The following is a 24,009-nucleotide window of genomic DNA, read 5'->3' on the forward strand; positions in this document are numbered from 1 at the left end:
GGGGTGATGATCAACCTTGATGGACTTTCTCATTCCCTCAGTGCAAAAATCAGGGACAATTTTGGGCTGTCTGTGATGGAGAATACCATCTGTATCCAGAGAAAGAATTGTGGAGTTTAAACAAAGACCAAAGACTATTACCTTTAATTTAGAAAAAAAGACCCCGTTATCTTATGTAATTTTGCTATCTCTTATACTTTATTTTTCCTCCTTAAGTATATGATTTCTCTCTCATCACATTCAACTTAGATTAATGTGTACCAAGGAAACAATGTAAAGACTAACAAACTACCTTCTGTGTGGGTGTGTGTGGGGGAAGCAAGATTAGGGGATAAATTATAAAACTCAAAATAAATAAAATCTTTTTAAAGAACTCTAGTAGAAATTTGAAAATTGTATAAATTTTCTCCCATTTCTATTGTGAATAAAACTTCATTATTCAAAGTTGTCTGTTTCCTCTTGGAGATGGCTCACTTATCCTCCAAACTTTGTCAGATAATTTGTCTCTGGATGCTTCTCACCTCTTGTGGATTTCTTGTTGTCTGTGATTAACCTAATTAAATTCAACCATTTCCAATGAGGCACTAAGTCTGTCTTCCAGTTATTTTTAGCATTAGTTATTATTCTTTGGCACTTTTTATGCCTAAATAAAAAAGGCTAATTTTTCAAGAGAAAGAGAAGATGTGGTTTTTTTAAATGGATATATGTAAAAATGTATTGGAGAAAAATCTTGTTACTAATTTAAAAATTTTAGATGCAGAAAAGTGAAAAATAAGTTCATTAAAAAATGCATCCATTTAAATTTATTTCAAGCATTTTAGAGGGATAAAATTTTAATTGCACAGATGTGATCTTTGTATTTACTCCAGTGTCTTTTTAGCTGTATCTCTGCATCCTTGATTTGTACAGTTGATGATTTTTTTATTTTTATTTTTTTATTTTTTATTTTTTTAGATTTTTCAAGGCAATGGGGTTAAGTGGCTTGCCCAAGGCCACACAGCTAGGTAATTATTAAGTGTCTGAGGTCAGATTTGAACCCAGGTACTCCTGACTCCAAGGCCGGTGCTCTATCCACTGCACCACCTAGCCGCCCCCTGATGATTTTTTTTAAACCACAAATGCAGAACTTTATTACTCTTCTATTTCATGTTCTTCAGCTCATTATTCTAACTTTTCAAGATTCTTTTGGATCTGGAAATCAATGTATTAACCTCTCATTTTTGTGACATCCACAAATTTGATAAATATTCCCACTACATCCTCATCTAAATCATGAATTAAAAATGTGAAATAACACAACCTAGGACTGCTACCTTGGACATTGCATTGGGAGAACTTAAGACCATAGATTTAGAAGTTGAAGGGATCTTAGAAGCATCTGTGTCACAAAGTTCTCTTCCACCCCCATCACTTTTACTAATTAAGAAATTTACTAATGAGATAGACTTCCTGAAGGTTGACCTTGTCCATTAATCCAAATTCCTTTGGGTCCAGTCAATCAGCCAGTTCTAAACCCAGCTAAAAAAGCATATTTGTCCCATTTATATTTTTCCATCTTGTCCACAAAGATATGGATTTTGACAAACCTCTTAAATCTAGCTATATTAACCCAAATGCCTTATCTTACATTATTATTCACTTAGTTTTTTATGTTGGAAACCTTGACATTATCTTTGATATTTATTTATCCTTCACATCTCTTCTAGTAATTTATAAAGTTCTGAGTGCATCTTTGTAACATCTTAGATCTGTTCCTCTTCTCCTGTATCCCTTGTAGAATGTAAGCTCCTTGAAGGCAGGAACTATTTTATTTTTGTTTCTGTATCTCTCATGATTACTGGCAAACAATAGATGCTTAATAAATGCTTATTGATTGATTCTCAGTACTACTACTGTACTCCTCCACCACTCTGACAAGTCTTTTGGAATATCTCTCTTCATTGTCTCCCCTTCTCCAAACTAAACTTTATATTACTACCAAATTAATTTTCCTTATATTAGATCTGGTTTTATATATACATATATATATATATATATATCATCTATATCTATATATAAAAATATGAAATAAAAAATGTGGTGGTTTTTTTTTAATTCTAAGCTTGACTAGAATGCTCCTTGGATGACAGATATATTAACTATTATCTATCTTGTGTTCTAAGTCTTTCCAACTTAGTAGGAACTACCAGTGTTTTTCTGCTGGCATTAGCTTTTGAGAATCCAAGGTCACTTCTATGTAATGATGAAGTATCTGAATAGGACTTAAGGGATGGATATTTATGTCTTTATAGTTCTATATACATATATACATATAGTGTGGCTAGTTATATATGTGTGAATAGTTATATATATATATATATATATATATATATATATATATATAGAGCATCATTTTCCTTCTCTGTGACTTCATAGTGCCTGATTCCATCTTGTCCACAAACACAAATTTACTTCCTCCTGAAATTAACTTTCTCCTGAAATTAACTTTCTCCCCATCTCTAATTCTTAGAAACCTTCTTGTTCCCTTCAAACACTAATCAAGCACCATTTTCTACATGTGGTCTTTTTCTGATCTCTCTATGTCCTAATGTGCTCTCATACCCCAAAATTATGTTATATTACATATATATATATATATATATATACCTGATTTAGGTGTGTTTGCATATATATATATATATATATATATATCCACATTCCTTTAGATTTCTACTTATGCCTATATGCATTCATTAATAGTTCTAGATTTTCCTACTTTATTTGTTTTTGGCATCCTACTCCACTATGCACCCAAGAGATATTATTTCTCTTTTTTAAAAAAAATTTATTTCTACAAAACCAAATAAATAAATATCTACCATTCTTTACATTTCATGCTATGTAATAAATATTATATACAGTATGACCTTAGCATCTCATTAGTTCTACCTTCTTTTTCTAGTTCTGTTTGTTTATTCACAGAATTTGGGAGTTGGAATGAGTATCAGTTGTCTCTATATTTTTATTTGTCTTTGAAAATTATGTAGTTGTGATAGAATGTGTATTGGTTTTTCTTGTGCTTTTCTTTATTTCACATGACTTAACATAAGCCTTTCCAAATCTGTTTATATTCCTCAAGTCTATCATTTAAAAGGCATTGTGGCATTCCATTTTATTACTCTGCCAAAGTTTATTTAGCTATTCACCAACTGTTGGAAATTTAGATTACTTCCAGATTTTTCCATTTGTATATAATGCTATATGTATATTTAAACACACACCCTTCCCTAAATGACTTGGGTTCTAGTCCAGTGATTAAAGGTATAACTTTATAGTCAAGTCACTTCATGTCTCTTTACCCAAGTTTCCACTTCTGAAAAACTGATGACCCAGAGATCTTCTCTGGCTTTAGTGTTCTATTATTGAAGTTTTCAGTCTATTTCTTAGCATGATAACTTTTTGGAAACTGTGACTATCATTTCTAATGCCATATATTTCTGGTGTATGTCTCTGGTATATTGGAGAGAGAGAGAGTTGATCTTATTGCCAGGAAGGTATGAGTTTAAATTCAACCTCTGGAGGCAGCTAAGTGGTGCAGTGGCTAGAGTGCCAGCTTTGGAGTCAAGAGTACCTGAGTTCAAATGTGGCCTCAGACACTAATTACCTAGCTGTGTGGCCTTGGGCAGCCACTTAACCCCCATTGCCTTGAAAAAACTAAAAAAAAAAAAAAACCCAAACTCTACCGCTGATATATACTAGCTGTGTGTCCAACACAAGTCACATAACCTCTTTATGCCCTCAGGGAGATTGCTTTATAAAACCATAGATTATAGATTATTTACAGATCTGCATCAGTGAACAGAGCTTATTATGCTGCTGAAGTCAAGTTCTGTCTAAAAATATATACATGCTATATAGAACAAAAAGAAAGTATACTTAGATTATTATATTCTCAATAACTGAAGCTTTGTAAGCCTTATATATTGCCAGATTGCCCTCCAAAAGGATTATACCATGATTGCAAGAAGTGGGTTTTTCCTCTCAAAATAATACCCTCCCTTCCTTACTTTCTTTTTCACCTGTTACACATAGGGAAGGAATATGATTTATTGATTACTTGCATCAACATCAGATAGCAAGCCAGCAACTCATGAAGTGAATTAAAACTGGCAATAATGCTACTGTCTGACTCTCTCCAAACTTTGATTATTTTCACTTCTACCATACTCCTCTAGAAAGAAAAGCAAATCTTTTACCTCCTCTCTTTCAAAAATAATTGCCCTCCCCACCTGTTGATTCATTTTTAGACCATTTTCAGAAAATCTTCCTCCTTTAATAGTGCTGGCATATCAAAAAACTAGAGTTCAAATAAGGTGGCTAGAGATCATTTAGTTGCATATATAGATGAAAAAAAACAGGCCCAGAGAAATGAAATTACTTGCCTGGTCACAGGTAGTAATTCATAGAGCTTAGATTAGAATGCAGTTCTCCTGATGCAGGTCTCCTGACTGGCACTCTTTTCATTATATCCTACCCTCTCTCTAATTGAACTGCTCAGCAGCTTCAGTTTTGCTCTCTCACACAGAGCCCTTGCCTGGAAATTTTTCTGATGAGAGACCAGAAAGGAAGACAGGTCACTGTCTGCTGCACAACCTCTCATCTGTCCTAGTATGAATTGACCTTAGTCCTGATTAACCCTGGTGTTTTTATCCTTCAATAGCTACACATTCTTTGTATTCTGTAGAGTTTCTCTACATCAGAGATTCTCAACCTTCACCTGGCTATGTGTGGTCAATCAAAAGAGCAAAAACATGGAAACTTAACTTCCTTCCTACCATTTATAAGATTTGTCTCTCCCTTCATTATTTTATTTAATGTTCACAGTCACTAGTAAAGTACTACATAATTTATTAACTTGGAGTTTAAGACAATTTTAAAATTTTGATTTTATAATTTTATTTCTCCTATTCAGTCTTTTCTTTTCCAATTAATTTCCTGTCCTATCCTCCTAGTTTTCTTGTTCGTAATTAACCCCCTAAGCATGGCTTGTCCTCTGATTGAGTAACTTTCATGAGTAAGAATCATTGACTTTAACTTTTCTTATGCCTCATGTTACTGATATTTGCTTGATTACCTGCATAAAAATCAGATTGCAAACCAGCAACTCATGAAATGAATTAAACCTAGCAGTAATGCTACTGTCTGACTCTCTCCAAACTTTATTTTCACTTCTACCCGTAACTTAGGTAGTAGAATGTTATCTTTCAGAGGGCACAGTAGTTGTTTAGCATTCGCCTGGAGAACTGGCAACTAGTAACGATTGACATGAAGTGGAAATCAAGAGAAATAGCTTATGCTCTAGGTTCCACTAATGGTTTGCTGGGAGAAACACATGCCTTATTGGTTTTTTCCCTTTTCTATAAAATTGTCACCACCTTAATGTAGGATCATAAAGAATTCCTCAGATTATATTCCATAAAACAGAGCACATTGTGTATATATATTTGCACAAACAATCCCTGTTACTCCTAGGCATTCATGAACTCTATCCTTAACTCTACTTGATAGGATCTCTAGCTTTCTTCAGATCATAGTTCAGATCAACATCTATATGAAGATCTCCTGATTCTGTATCAGTATTCTTTCCCTCTTAAAACCACTTTGATAAACTTTGTATTTATCTTTGTAAATACACCTGAGTATAGTAGTTGGAGATAAACCTTTTGGGAGCAGGAGTGATTTTGTTTTTGTCTTTGTAATCCAGCATTTAGTATAGTGCCTCATACATAGTAGGCTCTTTGTTTACTGAATGATATTATTACTTGATGAACTCCAGCATTCAAAAATTGCATCTGTTGATATATTAAATTTATAAAATGTTGCATTTTGTCTAGGACTGGTGAGAGAGGCAGCATCATAAAGTAAATAAAGCTTTGATTTTAGAATCAAGGGTTCAAGTTCTACATCTTACTTTACTTCCCCTTTAAAAATCTCCTTATTACCACAGATTGTAGTTCATTCAAACTGCTTATTCCAGAATTCAGGACTATTTTTTTTTTAGTTTTTGCAAGGCAATGGGGTTAAGTGGCTTGCCCAAGGCCACACAGCTAGGTAATTATTAAGTGTCTGAGGCTGGATTTGAACTCAGGTACTCCTGACTCCAGGACTGGTGCTCTATCCACTTCTCCACCTAGCCACCCTGTTTCAGGACTATTTTCAACCTGTAAATAGCTCATTTACCTAGATTTATCTCAAAAATCTCCTACCTACTACTTAGCCAAATTAGGTGATTTTTCTGTATCCTAAGCCTTTTGTTCATTCACTTTCCTACTGGAATGTTTTCTCCTTCATCTTGACCTTTTTAAATCCTACCTTCCTGAAATGCTACCACTCACTTCTATATAAACTACACCCACCTCATTTTGTCAAGAAGGACAGAAGCCCTTAGACATGCCTTTAGTCTGTACCTCTTATGCCCTTGTCATTTGTCATACTTTATTAAAGATATTAGTTTATATTGTATCTTATTGCTAGATTGTGAGTGAGCTCCTTCAAGACTAGGATTGTGCCTTAAATTCTTTGTTTCATTTCTTCCTGCACCAAGTATATTCTTTGACAAATATTTCAGATTTTTTTTCAGAAGTTGCTTTTTAGGTAGGTTCAGGTCCTGAGCTTGGATTGTAAGTCAGGGATAGATAGGTGACCTGGAGTCTGTAAAATCTGAGTTCAAATTCTGCTTCAGATACTTCCTAGGCTCTGTGGTCTGGGCAAGCTTTTAAAAACTTCTTTCTGCTTCAGTTCCTTATCTATAAGATGGGCAAAATGATAGCACCTCCACTCTGGGTTGTTTTGAGGATTGACTAAGTTAATATTTATAAAAGTTATTCCCAAACTAGGAATATGCTAGCTATTATTATTATAACCTTGTTTTTAAAGAGCAATAGCTTTTTCTGAACTGTACCTTTTTATGATGAGGATGGCTTAATGTTTGCCTGAGGACAATAATTTGAGGGCATTGATAACAACAAAGTCCCTTCATGAAGTTAGTTTGGCCAGATCCTGCTCCCCAAAAATGTTCATTTAATTTACAGAGCTGCTCCTGAAATTTAAATATGCTGCCACCAGGTGGAGTCAATCACAATCAGAAAAGTAAGGCATGGGTACATTCTTTTACATGGGGAAAAGATTATCACATTTTTTCAATCATATATATCTATATATCTACAAAATTTTATTTTTCTATCTATGAATAAATATATGTAGATTTCAAATACCTATCACTATTTAAATGGGAAAACTTATTATGCAAGTCTAAATAAAAATAAAATAAAATAAAATTATTAAGCCAATACATTAAAACAAATTCTAAAGCAAAAAATATTCATTATCATTAGTCACCCTCTTAATATCTCAAAGTATCTTCTAGTCCTTTTTCTGTTACTTGGATTCCTAGAGACACTAGGACATTTTTTATTCGTTTATTTAACTGTTAAAATGTTTCCAGGGTTTCTACTAGCTAATCAGATACCTGGGTCTGCTGTTAATGTTTTTGTCTTCTCTAGAGAGTGCAGTCTTTTTTTTTAAATGTTGACTTTCTGTTAAACTTCTCCAGGCATCATGGTTATCTTCTCAGTAACTGCCACAGATTTCTTTGTTCAGTCTGTGATTTATTAGCTATTTTTCCTTTGCTCCTCAAAAGTCCTATTTCCCTTCCAGTGAAAAACCCTACTTCACCTTTTGAAATTGAGGCCTGAGAAAATTCTATCTCTAATACTTAGAAAATTTCTTATTTTGAAAAGCACCATGGTATGTAGTGAAGAAAGCACTTCCTAGAAATTAGATTCTAGATCAGAGATTTCTGCATGAAAACTTTTATTGATTTCCATAGCTGCTAGTGGCCTGCACTCAAAAATATTTCATTTATATTTGTATGTACTGACATATATACTTTATATATGTATATAATTTGTATACTTTGTTTATTCTCATATATTCTTTGTATATGAACATGCATTATCAGATGGGATGGGACTATTTTATTTTTGTCTTTATTTCTGGTTGCAACCTGGTACCTAGTAATTGCAAAATACATATTAATTGTTTTTTTGGATGTGATTGCTGAGACATTGTCAGTGATATTCGAAAGATCCAGGAGAAGAGAACATATTGCCCTGATATTCAAGAAGGAACAAAATAGAATGAATTAGCTAAAGGAGCCAGTAACTTAACTTGGATTCCTGAGAAAACTCCAGAGCATATTATTAAAGGGGTAGAGAAAAGGAGGGGTGTTGATTAGAAAAACTTAGCCCATCTTCATCAAAAACAAGTCACTTGAGGCAAATTTTAATTCTTTTGTTGAATAATTAGTAGATTAATGAATTTAAATAATTGGTAGATGAGGGGAATGCTGTATTTAGTTTGCTTAGACTTGAAAAAAGTTCTTGATGTTATTTTGTGGAAAAGATGGAGTTATGTGGATTAATCAGTAGTACAGTTAGATGGATTCAGAACTGCTTAAATGGGCAAGATTTTAGAAAATGTTTTGTACCATTTTAGAAAATTTCAGCTTTTTTATTCCTGCATCACTCCTCAGGTAACTCAGTATTTGTTTTATGCTGCCTTGTATTATTGCTTTTGTGTGTGTGTGTGTGTGTGTGTGTGTGTGTGTGTGTGTGTGTGTGTGTGTGTGTTTTCCCAACTTCTTGAAATAAGAGAGCATATCCCACAGTTTTTTTGCTATACATTTGAACAGAGCTTTGTATATAGCAGGTATTTAATATTTGCTGACTGTCCAAAAAAAGTCCCACACTTGTTTGAGAATTTTTAAAATAAAAAGGTAATAACTTTTTTTAGGCATTTATTTGTTTTTATTTTCCAAAGACTCATCTCCCTTACCCTCCCTTTGGTTTCAGATCTTGATATAATAGTAATATCTTGTGTTTGTGTAATGTGTTTAAAGAATGTTTGAGTATTTTTTTTACAAGAACCCCATGCAGATATCATCCCAATTTTATGCTTTTGCTATAATTTGAAAAGCAGATTAAAGGACTTTTCAAAAATGGTCCTGAAAGTCCTTGATGCTCTGAACAATACCAGAGGGCAACATGGGTCAAAGAGTTTTCAGTTGTGGACAAAAATCCATGCATATTTGTAATAAAGTAAAGGGAACTCTATGAGAATCAGAAGGCACTTATCCCTTTAGTGGATTATTCTTTTTGGTACAAAAATAAGAGGGATTTAGTTGTTATTGGCTACTCTTCTCACTAATGAACAGGTCCCAGTAATCTATTACTTTTCCTCCCAAAGGATCGAGCTTCCTTGTGGATAATGAGCTTCTTTGTTTGCTAGTGATATTAAAACAGATCCCATGTTCCTACAAACATACAAAGGCTTCCAGGGAAAAATACCCCCCCACTTCATTACCCCTACACCTTCTGGATCAGCAGTGATATTTGACTATATAAAAAATCAATAAAAACCAGATGAATGGAAAACATTTTGCAAATGTGAAGTTCTGTGAATTACCCAGATAATTACTCAGATACCGGCAACTTCGTTGGTAAGGGAGGAAGAGGGGAGGGAGGAAGTGGAGGAGGGGGGAAATAAATTTTGAATAGCCAGCATTGTTTTTTTCAAATAGCTAGCAAGGGATATAATACTATCTATTTTTCATAGTGTCACAAATGTCTCTGCTTTTAAACCTTAAAAAGGTTTACTTTGTATATGGAACAGATTGTATGAATATTTAAAAAAAAATCATTATTTTAAAATTGTGAATTTTTTCACTTACAGTCTTCTCTTCTTTTGAAACCATCCTCTTCAGAAGATTTCAAGGTCCTTCACAGTCCAGGACACTTTTCCTTTTTTGTTTTAATTTATCTAAACTTAATCCTTTAAAATGCAGAATCCATAATTGAACACAATACTTCAGAAAAGGTCTAACCAATGAGAGATGAATCAGTCCTATTATCTCCTTTGTTTGAAAATCATACCCCTATTAAAGTAACCTAAAATAACCCTTAAAATTTTTTTTTGATTGGCATGTGAGATATTTAACATATATTGAGATTTTCTATTCATTAAAAATCATGTGTCTTTCTCACAGGGTCTCCCATGTTTAGTATCTATGTATTTGGAACTGTTAAAGCTAAGTGTAAAATTTGACATTCATCCCTAGTACTTTTCATTTTTGTTCATTTCATCTTGTTATTTCAAATATGAAAAGCCCATCTTCTCTGTTATAAATATATTGCCCATGCTTCCAAACTAACATGGAATGACAAAACACTCTTCTAGAGTTTGCCAAAATCAAGCTCGAAAATATGTGATTCAAGATCTTCTTAGAGGAAGAATGGTATAATACAGAGGAGGAGGCTGTTGCAGGCTGTAGGCAGTCTTACTTGACCAGAGTGGCTATGAGCTGCCTTCAGGCTGATGATCTCCCTGGAGGATTTGGCTATTGACATGTAAATTGGGCATTGGGAGGGAAGTCCTGTAGTTGTTTTGCCCCAGCTGTCCCTCCTTCTCTTCACCCTTTCCCTCCCTCCCTCCCTCCTACACATTGTCACTCCTTTCACACAAAGCTTTTCTCATAGGGAGGTGTTTTTGCCTTTGCCTTTTGTGAGGGTTTAGGCAGTTCTAACTTCGGAGACTGTGGCACCAAATCCCTGTGAGTATCAACAGTATTATAAAACTGTTCAGTTTGGGTCTGTGACTAGTTAAAGGAAAAACTCTTCTACCCACATGCAGTGGGTGATTTTTTATTTTATGTAGCTATCTTTAGTCATCTTTAGCTTAGGTAAAAACTGTTTTAAGGGTATGGGATGAAGATTATTCATTCATAAAAGGTGTGCTATCTTTATTTAAATAAACCTTTTTTAAAAAAAAAAGATTTGTTTGGAATGACTGTGGAGTATTGTAGATATGAACTGGTGGCCCAAATCAGAATGCTTTCTGAATTGTAGTATGTGTGATATTAATTTTCTGATATCAGCTATCAGCACTATTCTTTCCATGTTAGAGATATGAAGGGGAAAAAACCTACTGTTGAATGTATCATGAGTCAAATCACTGTCTCAGAATAGATGCTTCTTCCTCTCCCCCCCACTTCACTGAAACTTTTAATATAAGAGATTATAAAGTAAAGTTATTATCTTAAAGCAAAACATACCCATTTAAAGACATTCAGGTGCTTTTCTCTGATGGGGGATGATTTTTGACACTTTAACAGATTGTATTTCATGTTTAGAGTCAATACTGAGCTACTTTTAGAAGAGGATTTTGGTGTGAATCTTGAGATATAAAAGGGTTTATTTGATAACTGAATTATTATTTAATGGTCAGTTGCTTTCCTATTTTAAACTTCAATGTTCTAAGTGATGTTTTATGTATGAAGTGTATGTTTTAACTTGTACATGGTACTTGTGCTATCTTCTATATTTGGGGAAATAATTTTTAAGAATTTAAGAAAATTAATTATTCATAAGAATAATCCAATCTTGCCTTTAAATAACCAAACCCAAAATGTATATGTTGAGCATATTGATTATAAGCATAATTAGATTGCCATAGGTTTTTAAAATAAAATTTGAATGTATTTCTCATGAAACAAGCTCAGTTCAAACAAAAGTTAACAGTATATTTGCAGTTAAATCAGTATCCTGGCATTTATATACAGGATATTGATTTGTGGTTTATTAGTCTAGCAGTGAAATTGTTGCTTTAAAAAAGTCACAACCCCTAAATTCATAACAATACTGCTGTTTTCTTGAGTGTGTCAAACTTAATTTTAATTAAAAATTTTAAATTTTATTAAAAATAAGTTTTAACAATTGCTTTTTATAGTCAGTAATAATATGATTCATTCAATAAGAATTCCTTAAATTCTATTTTTTTAGTTTTAAAGACTGAATCATCCAAGCATAACACATTGTTCTTTGTGCAGTAGAAAGAGATAACTTTGGAAGTTACAGAATCTGAATTCAAATTTGGCAAATATTACTTACTGGGTAATCTTGGGCAAGTCCTATAATCTGCCTGAGACTTGGTTTCCCCATTTTGCAGAAAGAACACATTGTACTCAATGATTTCAAAGGCTGATTCTAAAAGCCTAGGAAGTATTGGAATATAGCAAAAACTAGACATATTTAATCCTGTCCTCCACAGTAGTCCTGGTCCTGTGCTGCATTGGGAGAAGGCTGCCAAACTAGAAGAAGGGCCATGAGTTTAAAAGGCAACATGCCATGTGAAAAGAGAACTGACTCAGAAGCAGAGGACCTGGGTTCGTATCCCTACCTCTGATGTATACAACTAGTGTTGCTTTGGGCAAGTCACATTAGCCTCCTTAGACTGTAGTATCCTTATTTGTAAAATGACAGGGATTGGACTCTGTGGTCTCTAAGATCCCTTCTAACTTTGGATCTGTGTTTTAGGTCCAGTGACAAGAGTCTGTTTTCTGAATACCAGACTAATATAGAACTGAGAGACTTTCAGCAGGTTGGCTGCAGGGTTGAGATTTTGTGCTATAGCAACTCTGGAAACCCATCTATTAAGATGTGATAGGGTTCTTCATTAATAAAAGAAATATTCCAACAATGAAATCTTTGAATTATTGAAGTCTGATACCTTGCATCCAAAGAAATCCTTGTGAGATGAGTTGAAGTAGTTTGGGATTCAGTAAGAACTTTTACTCAACTTTCAAGATAGGGTTGAATAAAAGAAGTACATGACAGACATATCAAAGTATTGGCCCTTTCCAGGTATAATCTGATTAGAAGGTAAACAGTCTTTTCAGTTTGAAACCTATCATATTAAAGAGAGAAGAATTTCTAACAACCCTAAAATGAAGAAGATGTGGTATAGTGGGAAAACTATTGACTTTGGAAGCAAATGATCTGGGTCAAATAAATTATCTGGGCCTTGGGGGTGTGGGGAGAGGCTTAGATGGCCTCTGAGGTCCCTTATAGCTCAAAATCTAGAGTTCTGTGAAAATACTGATGTGGCTTACCATGGAAAACTGAATAGCTCAAAATCTAGAGTTCTGTGAAAATACTGATGTGTCTTACCATGGAAAACTGAGCAGTTTCTTGCTTTTGAAGAGAAAGAATCCTGTATATCAGTGATGTGTCTCAAAGAGTTGGCATCTGCCCTCTTCTTTTTTAGCATTTTTATCAATGTCTTGCATATAAGTGTAGATGGCATGTTATCAGATCTATGGATGAATTAAAGCTGGGAGGGACAGCTAACAAATTAGATAACAGAACTGAGATCTTAGCAGGCTTGAACCACAAGAAAAATCTATAAGATAAAATTTAATAGTGCTAGATTGTAAAATTTTTGTACTTGGTTCAAAAATCAATTACACAAAGGCAACAATTCATGTGAAAAAGACCTGGATGTTTTACTGAACTGAAAATTCAATATCTGTTTAGAGTATGACATGCTGGCCTCTCCATTCTCTCAAAAATGATAAAGTTAAATTACTTTACTAAAGGAATAGTCCCCAAAAGTATGGAAGTGTTAGTTTTGCTGTACTTGCCTCAGTCAGCCACATTTGAATTGTTTCATTCTACATGCCAAATGTTAGAAAGACTGTTTATAAGATCACTTAAACAAAGTAAAGAATTTAGACCTGAGGGTATTTCTCCTTGAGTTTCATAAAAGTAACCTGGACACAGGTTCTCAGAACTAGATGGGATTTAGGAGAATATCTTGTTTAACTCTTACTTGAATAAGAATCCCCACTAAAAAAATACTCAACAATGATTAAGCCAACCTTCCCTTGAAGACTTCTAAGAGAAGGGGATCCAATTACCTTTTAATATTTTTTTTTATATAAGGCAATAAGGTTAAGTGACTTGCCCAAGGTCACACAGCTAGGCAATTATTAAGTGTCTGAGGTCAGATTTGAACTCAGGTTCCCCTAACTCCAGGGCTGGTGCTCTATCCACTGTGCAACCTAGCTGCCCCAATCCAACTACTTTTCAAGGAAGATTATTACATTTTTGGATGGCTTTGAATGATAGAAAATTTTTCCTTCCATCAAGTCTAAATCTATCTCTTTGCAACTAATACTTATTGTTTCTAGTTTGTCCTGTGGTGCCAATCTGAACAAAAGTCATCACTATTCCATATCACAGCCCATTAAATACTTTTAATATATTTTTATTATTTTCCACCTTCTCATTCTTTAGATGAAGTAAACGAAATCCTGAAAGTTTGGGCAACTTGCCAGAGATCATAATCATAACACAACATAGTCAGGATCTGAATTCAGATCCTCAGTCTCTAAATCCAGGAGTTTTTGTTTATGATATGCAAGTTCCTTGAGTGCATCCAGAAGGCAGTGACCTGGATGTTGTGAGAACTGGAAACCATACTGGCCTTAGTAGAAGGCATTTAGTAGAAGATATTTAGCATGGAGAAGAGAAGATGTAAGGTTTACATGATAGTTGTCTACAAAAGTCTAAAAAGGAATTTGACTTGTTTTGCAGAGTAGAATATTTTCTTAATGAAAGGAAAAACTTTTTAATAATTGTCCAAAAGTATGATTGGCTCCCCAAAGAGATATTAAGTTCCCCAACATTAGAAATTTTCAAGAATATAGTAGACAACTACAAGACAATTATTTTGTAGAAGAGGGATACCTGTTGGGTATAGATTGAATTATGTGACCTCCAAAGTCCCTTCCAACCTTGAGATATTGTAATTCTGTAAATCAAGTGAGAGTTGGATGGACAGGATGTTGAAGTCCTCTAAAAAGGTTATGCCAGATGTTATACTTATTGTTTGTACTACTCATTTGACATTTTTATAATGCATAGTGTTGTGAATTTATTCTTACTTGATAAAAATTATTATGATTATTGGAATTATATATACTATTCCAATATCTAATATTATTATAATTAATTACAAATATATAATAGTAAATCTATAATACATAATACAACAATATATTTTTATTTGATTGTATATAATGATGTGCTTAAAAATGACTAATATGTAAATGTTTTATATCACTGCACATGTATAATCCATAACAGATTGCTTACCATCTCAGGGAGGAGAGAAAGAAGAGAGCAAGGGATAAAATTTGGAACTCAGAACTTTATAAAAATGTTAAAAATCGGGGCGGCTAGGTGGCACAGTGGATAAAGCACGGGCCCTGGAATCAGGAGTACCTGAGTTCGAATCTGGGCTCAGACATTTAATAATTACCTAGCTGTGTGGCTTTGGGCAAGCCACTTAACCCCATTTGCCTTGCAAAATCCTAAAAAAAAATGTTAAAAATTATTATAACATAACTGGGAAAAATAAGATATTTGAAAAAGAAAGATATAGAATTAAATCATTTTAACATAAAAATGAAGTAATTATCAAATTATAAACTCATTCTAGCCAAGACTATACTACTTTATGCCCTCCATGAATCTTGACCTATAATTTGACCTGTAGTAAATTAGTTGATTATAGGTTTGGGAGCTGGAGGAAAAATGGTATAGTAGGAAAGTTGAATTCAGGGCTGGGAGAAATCTGGGTTCAAATATAGGCTCTAATATTATCCATATAATCCTGAGCAAGTTATTTTAACTAAGGATTATTTAATTTCCTAAATTGTTAAATATGGATTATATTCTCCCCTTCTTCTGGAAGACTTCTATGAGGAAGATATTTTGTAACCTTGAAAGTACTGTGTAAATGGAAATTATTGTTATGTCCCTAGAATTACTTTTAAAATATCTCAGGCCAAAATAAAAATTAAAAAAAGCAGAGCAGGTCTTTGAAAAAGTTTAGAGTTTTTAAAAATACACAGAAGAGAATAGATATTGAAAGTGGAAAAAGAAAAGCTTGACTGCATTGAAAGTTAACATGTTGAATTTATTCATATTTTTTAAAAAAGTTGAAAATAATAGAGATTCACATGTAATTTTTTCCATTTCATATTGTATATAGAAATATTCTCTTCTTTTTTGGACATTAAATATTCTCTTCTTTTTTGGATATTAAATATAATTTACACACACACAATGCCAACTGAAAATGAAATGAACTGTTTACACAGAATCAAGATTTATTTTAGTTATCTGATTTTTTTCCTCTTTAGATAAGTTTACCTTCAGAGATGAGGCAGAATACTGGGACACTTTCAAAAGCAGGAGTATGTATTCAATTTTGGTTTCTTGGGTGTTCTTTTCTATCAAAGGTGAAAATTGTTCTTATTGAGATTTGGCATGGATGAAATCACAGGTTTTGTCAGTCACCATTCCTTCCTCTTCAAACTAATATAAATACCATTTCTGGGAAATGGGCCATACAGATTTTCTCCCCTTGTACACATTTCAGGGAGATCTTGGTAAGAAGATTGAGTGGTGCTCTAGTTATTGCTTCTACCCTGTGGGTTAAGTGTGGGTTTTGTTTCTATACTCTGAATTTGACTGTTTTCACAGTCACTTAGGTCATTTTTTAACATATTATAGGAAACATTTCTCTGATCAGGAGAGAGGGATTTAAATGGTATAAAGGGAGTGTGTAATTTGCTCCTGGTGAAGTTTTGGGCATTTCATCCTTACCCAAGTGGAAAACTGATTTAATTTTGACAGAATATTTACCACCATCCCCTGATGTCTGAGTTCCTGACTGGTTTGGAGAACTTAAATAATTTGTGGTAGGTATGATAATGAAATATCTCCCCCACAAAAGTGATTCTAATAGGACTGCCTGCCTTTTCAGACAGAGATAAGATTTTCAAAAAAAGTGTGTGTGGGGGGTATTTATGGGCCTCTGGCACGTTATTTTAAGGATGGTTCATGATTATCCAACTTTGGATTTTTCACAGCAAGATTTTAATGCAGACTGGTTTGACTTTGACAGCTATTTAATGTGTTTCTGATCCCCCTCAGTAAGTCAATCAACAAGCCTGTCCTGAATTTCAGGGATATAAAGTAAGATGAAAATAGTCCCCCTCAAAAATTCCTTGTCTTTAAAGAGCTTATTTGCCAATGAGGGAAATGTAAATAACTTTTTACATTCAGTTTTGTGATGATGGACCAAAAAGTCATTTTGTATTAGTCTAAAGCAGATGTAATTAAAAAGATCAATATGCCATAAAATACGTCACAGAAGGTGTTCTGTAGCCAAATAGAAATGATTTGGGAATTATTGTATTGCTACTGTAGCCAAATAGAAATGATTTGGGAATTATTGTATTGCTACTTCCCTCCATTAGAGTAAATGATCAAGGTGATTGTGTGGGAGAATAATGAATGTGATGCCTTTATTGCTTACTAGGTCTTATAGCATCATGAATTTAAAAATGTAAGGAGATTTTAGAGACCATCTTGTCAGGCTTTCTCATTTTGCAGATGAGGAAACAGGCACAGAAAGGTTAAGTGAGTTGTCATGGGTCACACATCTAGGAAATACCATTTGCTGGATTTGAATTTAGGTTTTCTTGATTCCAAGTTCAGCAATCTTTTCACTCCTCCATGATGTCTTAATCTCAGTGTCATAGAACTGAGTATCTTGTGGTATCTGTGAGTTGGACAGCATGTGGTTAACCAGTGCTTCTCAGTCCTTTATGACAGTCTCTCTCTCTCTCTGGATATATGATCCCAAGGTTTGTTTTGGGTATTTATGGCTTAAAAGGGAGGCTGAATTAGATACTATTGTTGGCCCAGGAATTTGGGAGCCTCTTTGCTTTGGAGAAATCCATAGTACCATGACCAAAGCAAGTCACTTAGCCTTTCCAGACCCCATCTTCCTCATCTTTAAAGTAATGGAGTTGGAATACTCCTAAGGCCCCCTTCCATATCTAGACCAGTGATCCTACAGATCTTATGATCTTAAATGTCTTAGATGTTTCAGTTTAATCAAATTGAATATAAGATCCATTCTAGCTCCAAAATATTAAGATTCAAAGGTTCAGACTGTGAACGAATTGCTTGGCAATTGCCAGGGCCATCTTGGACTCACAAGTGTGCAGCAAAGGTGGTAGTTGCCTTTGTTTTTATGATTTGAGTAATGCCTGGAAAGTCTACTGCCTTAAAATTGTCACTGCTTGTCAATATACCTGAAGTTACCACCAATTTGTATACTTTTTGCATTTCAGAAGTATTTTTATCTTCTAGAATTCATTATGTATTTACATTTAGATATTCCTAAAACAAATAGCATCTTAATATTTTGCCTACTCTAATATTTCTTAGGAAATTATAATATCTAGAAATAGTCTGCAGTGTAAAGGAAAGAGAGCATGACTGAATGAATGAAACATTTATTACATGCATAGCAGTTCAAGAAACTATGCTAAGTACAGGGAATAGATTTAAAATTAAGATGGTCAATGCTCTCAAGAAGCTTACATGCTGAAAGTAGAAATGACACATATGGAAGATTTCAGCTGCAAAACATATGGCAAAAAAATCCCATGGTCTTTATAGTATAGTAATAATATTGATGTTAAAATAATATTCTTTCTTTTTTTCTTTTTTTCTGGTTTTTTTAGGCAATGGGGTTAAGTGACTTGCCCAAGATCACACAACTAGGTAATTATTAAGTGTCTGAGTCTGAATTTGAACTCAGGTACTCCTGACTCCAGTGCCGGTGCTCTATCCACTGCGCCACCTAGCTGCCCCTAATATTCTTTCAATCATTAAAATGATATCAATTTCTGATATTGAACTCCCTGACAGTGCCAAGAACTTTGGTGGCAAGACCAAATGTCTTAGGTCTTTAGTAACTGGGGTTGTAGTGCTTACAGGAACAGCTAATAGGTTAAACCTCCTCCAGGAGTCATTTCCTAGGATGATAATGATTGGGGAAACTTGGCTAGAAGCATTACTATTCCTCAGGCTCTTGTGTTCATGGTCCTGGGCAATCTCTAAAAGAGAAGAAGGGAGGCACTGGAAATGGGTTGGAGTTTAATAAATGATGCAACAAATACCACTTAAATGGATTTAGGGTTTGGTATGCTTAAGTAAATCATTCATTAGCATTGTTTGTATTCATTCTATTTCCTTTTACTTTGTCATCCAAGGAAACTATAAACTCTGAGGACAAAATTTGTTTTTGTTTTTTGATTTGTATTCTCTGCTCCTCCTATAGTATTTTGGACATAATAGAGGTTTAATAATGCTTACTAAATTGAATTTGTTTCAAGGTATTCATTGTTCCTGTTTTAGTGGTCTCTGTTTCTATTTGAGTGTGACAATGTTGCTGCAGAACTGGGGAGGGACCAGAAAAGATGTCCTGCAAAAGGCAGTATTTCAACTGAATCTTGAAGGATGCCAGAAAAAATAAAAGTAAGAAGTGGGGGCTGACAGATGGGGAAATATTTCAGACATGGGGGAAAACTAATGAAAAGTTCCAAAAATTTAGAAACAAGTTAGGGAGTCATGAGAAAGGAATATGACAAAAAGGCCAGTGTAGCCAGATTATATGTAAAGGGAAGCCAAGGGTAAGAACCTGGAAAGATAGAAAGGGTAGAGATCAAAGGAATTAATAGTTGATATATTCCAAGGTTTAGACTAGATAATCTCTTATTTTCCTTCCAAATATAAAAGAAAGTCTTTGGAATTTACTGAATTGGGGTGGGGTATGGAGTGTGAGGGTTACATGACATGGTTAGCCCTGCTCTTTAGGTAGGAAAATGATTTTGACTTCTAGGTGGAAGATGGATAAGAGTGGGAAAAGATTTTGGATTGGAAACCAATTAAATGGATATGGCAGTTGTTTAGGTGAGAAGTGATGAGCAGTTTGTACTAATCTGGTACAAGTGGAGAGAAAAGGATGTATATAAGAGGTGTGAAGGTAGAAATGATAATGAATTGTATATGTCAAAAGATCTCAATAAGTTGAAACAACTGAATGAATCCACCAGAACAAATACTTAGTAAAGATAAAAAAAAAAGTTCAGTGTTTAGGTTAAAATAGGTAATGGTACAAGTTGTCAAGTTGAGAGAGATAAGACTAGACAGGTATTCATGTGGGGAAAAAAGACTTGGAGATTTCAGTTGATTGTAAACTCAACATGAATTAATACAGTGTGATGTGACTGCCAAAAAAAAAAGGCTTATAGGAGCTGAAAAATGTGGGACCTGGATTGGGTGATCATTAGTGTCCTTTTAAGCTCTAAATTATTGGTCTGAAAAATAGTGTTACATGAATGTTTGAAGCAGCAAGAGATAACCTAATAAACGAGAGAGGGGAGACAAGATAACCATTTTCACCTAAGGAAGAGAGATTAAACTAAATCTCTGCAGTTCCAGAGGACAAAACCACAACCGATAAATAGAAGTTACAGGAAGACAGATTCCAACAACCAGGATTGGTTGAAATGCCTGCTAAATTCTGAAGGAGATGCAGAGATTAAACAAGACAAAGCCTCTGTCACAATTGACTCGGCATGAGGCAGAAATGCCTAAGAGAGCTGTCTGAAAATGGAATGCACTATCCCATGTCATGGGAAGCTTTGGAAGCAGAAGCTTGTTAAACATGTGTAGCAGATGCCATCTATCTAATTATTTTTATGTGTATGTGTGAATGCATGTTTATATATCTATATATATATCTATATCTATCTATCTATATATATAAATGTATAATATATAATATAAAAATTTGTAAATCAAATAAGACCTGGAGAATGCCTTTTTAGTTTCTTTCTAACTCTGTTTCTAAGGAGGCAGTTTTTGAAATTGACTTGGGGGGGTGGCTAGGTGGTGCAGTGGATAGAGCACTGGCCCTGGAGTCAGGAGTACCTGAGTTCAAATCTGGCCACAGACACAATAATTACCTAGCTATGTGGCCTTGGGCAAGCCACTTAACCCCATTTGCCTTGCAAAAACATAAAAAAAAGAAATTGACTTAGAAGAATAATTAGGACTTTTAAAGGCAGAGATGGACTATCCAGGTTGAGGGAATGGCACAAGCAGGATTTCAGATTCAGGAATACTGATCTTCAGAGAATAGACAGTAGAGCATAAACTTTGTGTATGAGAATGATAGGACATCAGACTGGAAAGATGAGGAAATCTGTCATATTTTTTATTTTCTGAGAAATTCATTGTTTTTTCATTTCATAGTATAAAGTATTGATGTGTCCCCCTTTTGATTTTCTCCCATTTACTATATCATCTATATCTAGTATAGTTTGTACATAGTTATTGGTACATAATTATATGTCCCATATTAAATTGTGAATTCCATGAAAGCAGAGACTTACTTTCACCTTTCTTTGCATCTCTAGTTCTAAACAACTAGTGTTTGGAACAAGTATTGAATGACTGGCTTTAGAAATGATTTATAACTGGGTGAAAAGTCATAGAGAGAAAAACTGCTCATTGCAGTTTATTACATAGGCTGATACATGACTGAGCCTGTTTATGGTATGTACTACCTTCTCTCACGGTGTTAAAAGAAAGATAAGCTAGAGAAATAGGAGGAGGAATGACATCTTTAGGGAATCACTCCATGTCATCTTGATAATTCAGTCCTCGATCTCTCCATCAGACTGATTTCTAATTACATTTCTTCTACAAAGTCATGAATGAAAACCATATTTTTATGGCATTTCCGTTTCTCAAAAATAAGAATTTTATCCTCAGAAGAAATATGTATCCTCATCTCATATAAAAAGTTGGAAGGGAAGGGAAAGCTAGGTACTTAATTCAAGATTTAAGGCTAGATTCTGGGATTAGACTAATAAATCCAACCTTTTTTTAAGAGAATATACTGGTTCTCTTTAAAGTTCAGCAAGGAGTTTACCAGATTTCATGTCAGATCTGGTACAGTGAAAAGGACACTGGAGTTGAATTCTGAGGATCTGAGTTCCAATCCTGATTTTGTTACTTGTTACTTGTATGATTTTTGTCAAATCCACTTAACATTCAAATAAAAAAGTTGGGACTAGTTGGCATCCAAGGCTTCTTCTGCTTTCAGAATCCTGTATCCTGTGTTCAAAGCACTTACTAGTTGTGTGCCAAATTAGACAAATCACATTTAGTGGTGGCTCTAATCATGTTACCCTTCCCCAACCTCACCAAAATAAAATCTAGTGACTGTCCATTGCCTTCAGAATCAAATATAAAATTCTTTGTTTGGCTTTTAAAGTCTTGTATAACCTGCCCCTTTCTACCTTTCCAGTTTTCTTATATCCTACTTCATTTTGGCACAAAAGTCTGGCATTAGAAGCAGAGTTAAGTTCCCATGGTCCCTTGCCTCTGCAAAAGGCTGTGATTACCTTCTTTTATCTGTTTGGGGCCAAAGTTTAGAACTAACTGGTTTTTAATTGAGGCTTGGGAGATCAGCAAATGTTTATTTATCTGTCTTTCTTCAGTTGCTTTTCCTATATGACTTGAATGAATTTTACTTTCTGACTTAGATCTCCCTTAGTTTTGAACTGTATTAAAAAAAAGTTTCACACTTTGTCAGTAGTGAAATACTTTGGCAGTGAGGAGTTGAGTTTTAATATATTTTTTGTAAAGAGGAAATTCTTTAGGTTTCTTGACTATCTGTGTGGATTCCCAGCCCCTCCAAATTTTTTCTCCCAAATGGAAGAGTCTACTATACTGACTGCCTCTGGGAATTTGTTTACCTTTAGGGGCAGAGAGTACCAGTTGGGTGAGTTTAAGTATTGAAAATAAGACTTACAATTACAAGTTCTTACCTATTCTAAGACACCTCTTATTATTATGCCACTGTGTTCAGTGGTAATAAGGAAGTCAAGAATAAGAGACTGAAAATTTGCTGTCTAGAAATATCTTTGATGTTCTTGTGGTTCAAAGAAAATCCTAAAAAAAAAAAAGTTTTTAAAAGTCAGACTTTGGAATGCTTTGCAGCTTAACCCATTGTAAGATCAATCCTTCTCTGTTTTGCTGCCTTCCTGATGTTGTCTGGGCATGATTGACATTAGTCATTAGTATTAGCATTAGTAGTGAAAGATTATTGCTTTCTTTGTTTTGTGTAGCATAGAAGAATTATAGAGAAAATAGCATGTATCCACAAAACACTGGCATATAGTCTTAATTGATTTTTGCCATTTTATTGTGGGGGCAGTTGGGTAGCATAGTGATTAAAGCATTAGATTTAGAGTTAGCAAGATCTGAGACACTTGCATTATGACCCTGGACAAAATACTTGACCCCTTTTTGCCTCATCTATAAAATAGGAACACATTATGGAAAGAAATAGCAAACCCCCCCAAGTATCTTCGCCAAGAAAATCCCATGGACACAAATCAATAGAGTCTCATAGAGTCAGACATAGATGAATGATTCAACAATAACAACAATATTTTACTGTATCTCTTCCATAAATCACGGTACCCTTATTTACACAAATAGAATTTGTCACTGACTTATTTTAGAAACTGTCAAATTCTCCCTGGAGCAATGATGTCTGTGTGTATATGTATGTGTGCATGTGTGTATATATGTTAAAAATTGTTTTACATGTATAATTGATAAAAAATAAAATAAAAGCATTCTTTAAAACAAAGGTTAGTTAGAAGAGACTTAATGCAAGGGAAGCCAGGAAGCAGAGGTCAGAACAGAGAGCATTTCAGGCATGGAGGACAGCCAGTGAAAGATGTAGACAAAAACTTTTTATGTGAGAAAAGGGAGCAGAAAGACCCTTTTTCTTAGACATACAGAGATTAGAACTCTTTGGTCCCTACTAATGGTTAAACATTTATATAAACATGTAGGACTGATTTTTCATTGCTTTTCATTGCTTAGCTCCCTACTTATCTCTCATCCCTTTTAGTTTCATATAGCAATTCAGTTCAAATAATTTTTCCCCTTGTATGACTTTCAACAACTTAGCTTACACTTGAAAGGAAATTCCTAACTCTTTCCTTCTTTTAAATTTAAATTTTTATTATTAATTTAATCATCAATAAACATGAACATTTCAATATGTGAACGATGGGAAGATACTCTATGAAACTGTGTACTTGCATGGCATACCCTTTGAGTTGTTTAAAGTGTATGTTCTAAGAGGTAGCTTGGCAGAGTAGATAGAGACTTAGGA

At 34.2% G+C, this 24,009-nt stretch overlaps 1 protein-coding gene across 7 annotated transcripts in view; it reads left to right on the forward strand.

Moving 5' to 3' along the window:
* The window catches only part of ANKRD6 (ankyrin repeat domain 6), a 261,561-nt gene that overhangs the window by 50,607 nt on the left and 186,945 nt on the right, over positions 1 to 24,009 (forward strand). Inside the window, exon 1 of one of the 7 annotated variants that reach the window (XM_074187158.1) lies at positions 9,588 to 10,648. The exons of the other annotated variants lie outside the window; for them this stretch is intronic. The gene's annotated coding sequence lies outside the window, so the exon portion shown is untranslated. Of the gene's footprint in view, positions 1 to 9,587; positions 10,649 to 24,009 lie in introns of those variants that run through there. 7 annotated transcript variants of the gene reach the window in all.

This window comes from Macrotis lagotis, chromosome 5, assembly GCF_037893015.1.
Source record: "Macrotis lagotis isolate mMagLag1 chromosome 5, bilby.v1.9.chrom.fasta, whole genome shotgun sequence".
In the NCBI taxonomy this organism is placed as follows: Eukaryota; Metazoa; Chordata; class Mammalia; order Peramelemorphia; family Peramelidae; genus Macrotis; species Macrotis lagotis.